The sequence below is a fragment of the Coenobita brevimanus genome, chromosome 43 (assembly GCF_032717465.1).
Source record: "Coenobita brevimanus isolate Jiangsu-jjx chromosome 43, ASM3271746v2, whole genome shotgun sequence".
In the NCBI taxonomy this organism is placed as follows: domain Eukaryota; kingdom Metazoa; phylum Arthropoda; class Malacostraca; order Decapoda; family Coenobitidae; genus Coenobita; species Coenobita brevimanus.
In genome coordinates this window covers 23,033,384-23,043,547 of record NC_136996.1, presented here as the reverse complement: position 1 = coordinate 23,043,547, position 10,164 = coordinate 23,033,384, and positions in this window count along the sequence as shown.

Sequence of the window (10,164 nt, the reverse complement as noted above, 5' to 3'; positions counted from 1 at the left end):
AGAACTATTTGAGCATGAGCTCATTGGCTTAAATAAAAGAGAAAACGTAGTGTTAAATTAAAGGGGGACTTAACTGCACAATATATTCAGAGGGACAGCAGACAGACAATTGTTTAGGGTGGGTTTTCGTTTATAAATATGATTGGATTCTAGTATTCTTAGATTCTTACCGGTACATGTGTCTATTATACAGAAATTCTTTGGATCAACAGAAGTATTACAACTATATGAATGTTCCCTTACCGCTGAGTGAGGAGGGTCGCTCATGGGGAGACCTGACCTGCTCGACTGACCTCTATGCTCGTCAACCCTTAGATTGAAAGCTCGTATTGTGCTTCCAATATACCCTGTATGGCAACTAGGGCACTTATATTCATAAACGACTGACGAGCGGAGAGCAGTCGGTAGTCGGTCTTTGTAATGAAAAAATGATTAAATCTTAAGATCATTCTTATGGACAAATCGGAACTTTATTTGAGGATAGAAAACAGAAAAGTTATATTTCAGTGCCCCCTCTATCTTTTCTGATGCAGTACCAAGAAAAGGTTGAGAAAGATACATTTCCTCCTTACTCACTGTACATACAGGTTGCTTTGGATTGTAAATTTTGGCTAAGAACTTTCAAACGCAGTTATCAAAAAGAGAAGTGTTGAAACCATTGTTAGCAAAAAAAATTATCAAAAATGTGACCTCCTTATGGAATAGGTTGTAAGTTGAAGTTAGGTTATAAAAAGTGTTCTAACTGCATTCACCTTAACCCGCGGCGTCCCGTCGACGTTCTTTAACGTCCACACGTTTTGTCACTGCCAATCCCGTCGACGTACATAAACACGAAAAAATTGCAAGGTCCCTAATTTGCGCAATTTTCAATTTTTGCGAGTCATTTTTGGTACGTATACACATGACACCTTCCTCAACAATATGCCAGGCAGGGACAATGCCTTACCCAGCATGACCTCCTCCCCCCCCTGCATGCCATTGTCTCAGCAATTCACCTGTTATCAGTGACCTGGCCAGTATAGCCATGTCATGCCACGGTACGAAATTCAGGGCCAGAGTGATTCCCCAATCAATGACAATGTGGAGGACAAACTGTACATAGCATTAGAGGAAGAAACAGTTAGAAATGATGATCAGGTAATGTGGCAAAAAAAGGTCAGGTATTAGTGAGTGAAACAATGCTTATAATGCCTATATTACTGCTTGAAAACCAATATACTCTTGTACTACATATAAATTCGTCTATCTATCTATCTATATACCTAGGCTGCTTCCCCCAAGGAAAGGGAGGTAGCCGAGACAGGACGACTCACTCTCCATTTACTCATCCATTCAAACACATTCATTCGCATCTTAGCCCCAAAGGGGAGAACGGACAGATCCTCACCGCATCACACCGCACAAGGGTCAACTGCGCAATGCAAGCAGTGACATCCACAGCAGGGCCCGACAGCAGAACTGGTTTACCCCTGCCACATCATAACAGACCCATCCCCTTACCCGCACCTGACCTGACTAGCTGATCAGACCAAATGCGGGAGAATATCCCCTCAGGGCTGCGTCATCACTTATTTATTCACAGTTTCTCTCCATTTATTTCTGTCACGCACAGCCACTCTTCCTTGCTCAACAGACATCCCTCTCGCATCCAGCGCTCTCTTCACACTGTCCATCCATCCTATTCGTGGTCTTCCTCTCAGCCTTACACCTCTCACATCAGATCTAGTTATCTTTTTCACCAATCGCTCATTATCCATTCTCTCCATATGCCCAAACCATTGCAACACCCTCTGCTCAACTCTACCAGCCATCTCCCGAACAACTCCAGTTCTCCTTCGCACTTCATCATTTCGCACTCGATCCATACGCGTCCTCACACATACTCCTCAGACATCTCATCTCCATTACATTCAAACTTTTCCTCTCTGCTACACCCATATTCCATGTTTCAGCCCCATATAACGCAGTCGGTACCACAACACCCTCATACAGCCTTCTCTTTACATCCATTCTAAGCGAACGACATTTAAACACTTTTTTCATTCCTCCCAGCACCTTTCCTACTTCATTAATTCTAGACTTCACTTCTGCATCTATTCTTCCATCCACAGCAACATGTGACCCTAGATATTTAAAACAATCTACCTCCTCAAGCAACTCACCATTCAAAACTATATTCATCCCCCTACCATCTATCAACCTCGTACACTTCATCACTTTACTCTTATTCTCATTTACTTTCAATTTCCTCCTTTCACACACCCTTCCAAACTCCTCTACCAACTGTCTCAATTTCTCCTCTGAATCAGTCACCAATGCAGTATCATCTGCAAACAGCAGTTGCTTCAGATTCCACTCTCCTCCATCAACATTTACCAGACTCAGACCACCTAAAACTCTTGCATTCACCTCCCTTACAACACCATCCATGTAAATATTAAACAACCAAGGCGACATCACACATCCCTGTCGCAGCCCCACTCTCACGGGAAACCAATCACTCACAGCATTTCCCACTCTTACACACGCTCTACTATTTACATAAAAACTTTTCACCCCTTTTAGTAACCTACCATCAAGTCCATACAATCTTAAAACAGTCCACAAAGCCTCCCTATCAATTCTATCATACGCTTTCTCTAAATCCATAAATGCCCAAAACACATCCTTGCCTTTCGCTAAATACTTTTCACACACTTGTCTCACAGCAAACACCTGATCAACGCATCCCCTCCCTCTCCTAAAGCCACACTGCTCATCACTAATCACTCCCTCTGTACCCTCTCTAACTCTCATAATTAACACTCTACCATACACTTGACCTACAACACTCAACAGACTTATACCCCTAAAGCTAGTACATTCATACTTATCACCCTTGCCTTTAAACAACGGGACCACACAAGCACTTGCCCAGTCAATTGGCACCATACCTTTCTCAAAGCACACATTCAATAATCTTACTAATCAGTCAACAATAGTCACTCCACCACCCTTCAGGCATTCGACAGCACACCCATCCATACCTGCAGCTTTCCCTGTTTTCATCTCCTTTACTGCCTTCTCCACTTCCTCCTTCGTGATCAAAGAATCATTCAACTCTCCCAACATATTTATTCCTTGCACCCTTCTATCTGCCACAATCTCAGCCACGTTTTCCTCCTCTACATTTAACAATCTTTCAAAATACTCTGCCCATCTCTTCCTTACTGCATCCATCTCAATTAACATCCTTCCATCCTCTGCTTTTACTCGTTCTTCCTTCCCAGACTCTCCCTTTCGCACCCTTTTCACCTCCTTCCAAAACATTTTCTTATTCTGTTAAAATTCTCTGTACCAAGTAAATAAATAAATACCGTTTATGAGTGGTGTGAAATAGTTATCCTCCCATAGAACTCGTTTTCTTTGGTGCCAGCCTGATAGAAAACCCAGTAAGGTAAGGAGGTACTCCTACCTGTAATGAGTATTTTAAACCTCAGGTGAGCGATTTCTCTACGAATTTTCGATGTTTCTCAGCAAAAGCGAAGATTTGAGCCAAAACAAAAATTTTCCTAAAATGGTTGGGATTGGGGGGAGTCATTGGTGGAAAAGTGGTCAGGATGGGGCGGGTTAAAAGTAAATGGACAATAACTAAAAAAGCTAGTACCCAAACCCGAGAAAGTAGGCTTACGATATACAGACATAACCAGAGTGCCATTTAACTTCTGTATTAATAAATCAAGAAAAGGGAGTTTACCGTTAACTTCACATTCTATGGTAAATTTTATGTTCTTATGTTGTTTATGTAGGTAGATGGAAGCCATGCTCCACTTTTTTTAAACTACCTAAATAAATAACATAAGAACATAAAATTTACCATAGAATGCGAAGTTAACGGTAAACCCCCTTTTCTTGATTTATTAATACAGTAGTTAAATGGCACTCTGGTTATATCTGTACAGTATATTATAAGCCTACTTTCTCGGGTTTGGGTACTAGCTTTTTTAGTTATTGTCTATTTATATTTAAGGTGAATGCAATGAGAACACTTTTGTATAGAGCTTATAACCTAACTTCAACCTACAACCTATTCCACAAGGAGGTCACATTTTTGAGGAATTTTTTTCCTAACAATGGTTTTAACACTGCTCTTTTTTATAGTTGTGTTTGAAAGTTCTTAACCAAAATTTACAATCCAAAGCAACCTGTATGTACAGTGAGTAAGGAGGAAATGTATCATTCTCTACCTTTTCTTGTAACTGTATTAGAAAAGATAGAAACGGCACTGAAATATAACTTTCCTGTTTTCTATCCTCAAATAAAGTTCCGATTTGTTCATAAGAATGATCTTAAGATTCAATCATTTCTTTCATTACAAAGACCAACTACCGACTGCCCTCCTCTCGTCAGTCGTTTATGAATATAAGTGCCCTAGTTGCCATACAGGGTATATTGGAAGCACAATACGAGTTTCAAGCTAAGGGTTGACGAGCATAAAGGTCAGTCGAGCAGATCAGGTCTCCCTGTGAGCGACCCTCCTCACTCAGCGGTAAGGGAACATTCATATAGTTGTAATACTTCTGTTGATCCAAAGAATTTCTGTATAATAGACACATGTATCAGTAAGAATCTAAGAAGACTAGAATCCATTCATATTTATAAACGAAAACCCGCCCTAAACAATTGTATATCTGCTGTCCCTCTGAATATATTGTGCAGTTAAGTCCCCCTTTAATTTAACACTATGTTTTCTCTTTTAAGTCGATGAGCTCATGCTCAAATAATTCTTTTAGGATTTTAAATACCTTAAGGTCTTTTATATATATATATATATATATATATATATATATATATATATATATATATATATATATATATATATATATATTTTAGATCCACTGAAGATGACATAGATGAATATGTCGAAACGTCTGGATATAATAAATATGATGTTCGTTGCAGCACTGGTATTGTTTTTCCTATACTTCCAATTTCTCTTTAGCTTCTCTGTAGCTTCTTTGTGTGCCACAATATACATATTATAATTGCTGTTCTTATCTGCATCGTCATTGCTTCATTTTTTAAAATTTAACCTGTTCAAGTGCCAACTATAATTCCTTGTTCCTTTCCATATTTATCTTCATATCCATATCTCCCACGTCAGACTTTTTTATCTCAGTCTGTGCTGGGAAAGTTTCCTTCTTCGTAACTTCATGTTTCATTTAAACTCTTTTACTTATACTTTATTGTCTCGTTGTTATCATCTTATTCCACTGTATTTCTCCTCTCTTCTTCTTCTTTGCTATACTAGTAATATTTCCAGTCATTATCTTCATTACCTTCCATTATCTTCTACTATGCTAATGTTTTATCTTCACTGTTTCTTCTTCCATTCATATTTATTACTTCTTGTGTACTTCAATCATATTTTTATTCTCTCTGTGGCACAATATTCCCTCTATTGTTGGCATTTGTTTTCTTTACGTGCTTTAATTTCCATTTTTCTTTTTGTCTTTATTTACCCTCCTTTCTGGTCACTTAAGTGTTTGTCTCTTCCATTTCTCTTGTCATTCATATAACTTCATGATTAGCATCTTATCTTCTTTTTGACCCTTTTCTGTCTTCCTCTTCTCTTCCGTTCCCTCTGCTGCGTTTGTGACACATTCCTTAAAAATATTTCATGCCCTCAAAAACTAATTAAGTAACTTCCAACTCTTTAATTAATAGTTTGATTTAATTTTCAGTCGATGAAAGGGATTTGCATCTGAATTCATGAAGCTATAATGAACCTACGCTCGCGCCTCACACACACACACACACACACACACACACACACACACACACACACAGCGAAATAGACATATAAAGAGAAAATGTTAGATATAAATTGATGTATAGGCAGGTAGATAAATAAATATATAGAAGTAATATGTATATATATATATATATATATATATATATATATATATATATATATATATATATATATATATATATATATATATATATATATATAATTGCTGTTCTTATCTGCATCGTCATTGCTTCTTCATTTTTTTATTTTTTTTTAATACTTATTGACAGAGTTAGAGAAAGAACAGAGGAATTAGTTGGAGAAGAACAGGGAGGCTTTAGGAAGGAAAGAGGTTGTGTAGATCAGATATTCATTCTTAGATCTTTAGTGGAAAAGTTTCTAGAGAAGGGAAAAAAGTTGTATGCGGCTTTCATGGATTTGGAGAAAGCATATGATAGGGTGGATAGACAAGGATTGTGGAAAGTATTAAGAATATATGGAGTAGATGGGAAGTTGTTGAATGCTGTGAAGAGTATGTACGATGGTGATAAAGCTACAGTGCGTGTGGATGGTGAAATGAGTGAAGTTTTCTCCTTGAAGGTTGGGTTGAAACAGGAATGTGTCATGTCTCCATGGTTGTTCAATCTGTACATGGATGGGGTAATAAAAGAGGTACAAGGTAGGGTAGTGGATGTTGGAGTGGCCCTGGTGAGAGAGGATAATGTTTGGAAACTCCCTGTACTGTTGTTTGCAGATGATACAGTATTGTTGAGTGAAGACGAAGGGGAGCTGCAAGGCTTGGTAGATGAGTTTGGGAGAGTGTGTAAGAAACGGTATCTAAAGGTGAATGTAGGGAAGAGTAAAGTGATGGTCTTTGAGACAGGTGAAGTCAGTGAATGTACAGCGAGGTTGGATGGTGAGGAATTGGAAAATGTGAGTACGTTTAAGTACTTGGGTAGTGTGACGAGTAAGGATGGAGGTTTGGAAGGTGAAGTGCTTGAAAGGGTACAGTAGGGAAGAAAGGTTGCTGGTTGTTTGAAAGCAGTGATAAGAAACAGGGAAGTGAGCATGGAAGTGAAAAACTTACTACATGACAGTATTGTGATACCAACTCTAACGTATGGAAGTGAAGCTTGGACGTTGTTGGAAAGACACAAGTCAAGAGTGATAGCAGTGGAAATGAGTTATTTAAGAGGAGCCTGTGGAGTCACATGGAGAGACAGGCTGACGAATGAGGATATAAAGGAGCGTTGTGGTGTGGATGTGGATGTGATAGGAAGCGGATGAGGAACACACTGAGGTGGTTTGGACATGTGGAGAGGATGGAGGGTGAAAAACTGACAAAGAGAGTGTCTGTGAGTGAGGTGGAGGGGGGAAGAGGGAGGGTGAGGCCGAGGATGAGATGGAGGGATGGGGTGGAGAGGTAAATGAGAGAGGGGGGTGTGAGTTGGGAGCAGGTCAGTGAAATGGCGGGGGACAGGGCGACGTGGAGGCGTTTTGTTTGTGGCCACCCCAAACGGGATTGAGGCGTCTGGCAAAATATATATATATATATATATATCTATATATATATATATATATATATATATATATATATATATATATATATATATATATATATATAATATAATATACGTGTATATATGTATATATAAATATATAAATAAATACACACACACACACACACACACACACACACACACACACACACACACACACACACACACACACCGCTCGCTGGTGCAGTGGTAAAGTTCTCGCTTGCCAACTGGTGGACGGGAGTTCGCGCCTCGCTCAGGTTGCGAAAAGTTTCACTGACGAAGTGGGTGGTTACTGTCCCCCTTGAGCAAGGGGACGGATGTGTGCGTGTGTGAAGGTCACAGCCTTGCCCTTAGATCGGACTATATGAGCTCTCAGCTCCCTTCCGGGAGGGTAAAAGCTGACGATCACGACCATCAAGTGATCCTGACCGACCCGGTGAATTATACATACACACACACACACACACACACACATATATATATATATCGATACTGTGGTCGTAGGTACTTGTAGGGAGATAGGGAAGTAAATTGTGGATCGTCAAGCACAGCCAGAATAAAGTTGTGAGACATAGTGTCAACGAGGTGTTACAGCACTCTTGGGTTACAGACTTTTACTGCACAGTTATATCAATAGAGAGTTACAGCATAACGGAGCATGACGGCCTAATGACTCTAGTGTCGGGTCTTCTCTCTAGCCCCTCTCTCCCCTTTCTGATCTGAAGGGATCTCTCCGACATTATATTCAGCTTGGAGAGGATGTGTGTGTGTGTGTGTGTGTGTGTGTGTGTGTGTGTGTGTGTGTGTGTGTGTGTGTGTGTGTGTGTGTGTGTGTGTGTGTGTGTGTGTGTGTGATGTAGTGTCTGGTAGATTTCCATTCACTTGAAGTAACCGACTAGGGCTGGTTGCTCCACGTGTTTGAATGTCATGAAATTCTTGGTCGACTGGACTACGAGAATGTTTGAAATACATCATATGGTTAGGGATTCTTGATGGTCTGGAACAACAAGATTATGGACAGACATTATGTGAACTGACACTGTTAGTGAGAAGCTGTGTACGTCTCCACAGACACTACATCCTGTACATTGTGTTTATGAGATATATACTAATGCCTATATAATGTCTACTTATCGCTTAGTCACGCCCACTGTCGTACCTACCTATCTATCTATATGACTATCTATAGCCCGACGCCCTAATCCCGCAAAGGGTGGCCGCAGACAAAACGCCTCCAAGTCGCTCTGTCACTCACCATTTGCCTACCCTCCCCCCACCTCACCCTCCCCTCCCTCACATACCTCTCAACTCCATCCCTCCACCTCATCCTCGGTCTTCCCCTCCTTCTCCCACTCTCCACCTCACCTACATACACCCTTTTAGTCAGTCTTTCATTCTCCATTCTCTCCACATGTCCAAACCACCTCAATGCATTTCATCTAATCTTCTCAACCACTTCCACATCCACCCCACAACGTTCTTTCACCTCTTCATTCGTCAAACTGTCCCTCTATGTCACTCCACATACTTCTCTCGAGTAACTCATTTCCACTGCTCTCACTCTTGACTTGTTCCCCTCTAGCAAGGTCCATGCCTCGCTTCCATACGTTAGGGTAGGGATCACAATACTATCATGCAATGACTTCTTACCTTCCATACTCACCTCTCTATTTCTCATCACCGCTTTCAGTGAACCAACAACCTTCCTTCCCCGCAGTACCCTTTCAAGCACTTCATCCCCAAAAGTTCCATCCTTACTCATCACACTACCCAAGTACTTGAATGCATTCACATTCTCCATATCCTCACCATCCAACCTCACTGTGCATTCTGTGACTTCATTCCTCTCAAACACCATAACTTTACTCTTGCATACATTAACTTTCAGATTCCTCTTCCTGCACCCTGTCCCATATTCATTCACCAAACCTTGCAACTCCCATTCATTTTCACTCAACAATACTGTACCATCAGCAATCAGCAACACGGAATCTTCCACATCTCACCCTCATTCATTAGAGCCACCCCCACATCCATTGCCCTACCTTGCACCTCCTTTACAACCCCATCCATGTATACATTAAACAGCCATGGAGACATCACACAACCCTGTTTCAGTCCCACACTGAGATCAAAGAACTCACTCAGCTCACCATCCACTCGCACCATAGCCCTAGCTCTGTCATATATACTCTTCACAGCACTCAACAATTTCCCCTCCACTCCATATATTCTTAATACCTTCCACATACCTTGCCTATCTTTTCTGTCATAAGCTTTCTCCAAGTCCATGAAGGCAGCATACACTTTCTTTCCCTTCTTTAAATACTTCCCCACTAAACATCTTAGAACAAATATCTGATCTACACACCCTCTTCCCTTCCTAAATCCCCCTTGTTCTTCTTCAACTAGCTCCTCTGTTATATGCCTAACCCTATCAATGAGTATTTTACCATATATTTTTCCAGTCGCACTAAGAAGGCAAATACCCCTATGGTTAGCACATACTTCTCTCACCCCTTTTCCTTTGTATAAAGGAGCAATTGTACCTGATTTCCAGTCCTCTGGAACCCTTCCCTCTTCCCAAGCCAATCTACACAACTTCCATATCCACTCCACTACAACCTCACCCTCATACCTCAGCATTTCACCACACACTCCATCAATTCCTGGGGCCTTTTCCATCTTGATCTTCTTCATTGCTTCCACTACTTCCGCCCTACTGATCTTTTCCTCGCTTATCTCTTCTCCGAGCCATTCCCCACCCACTTGTACTCGCATTGCTCTCACTCTCTACAGTCAACAGACCCTCAAAGTTCTCCTTCCATCTCCTCAATTTCTCTCTCTTCA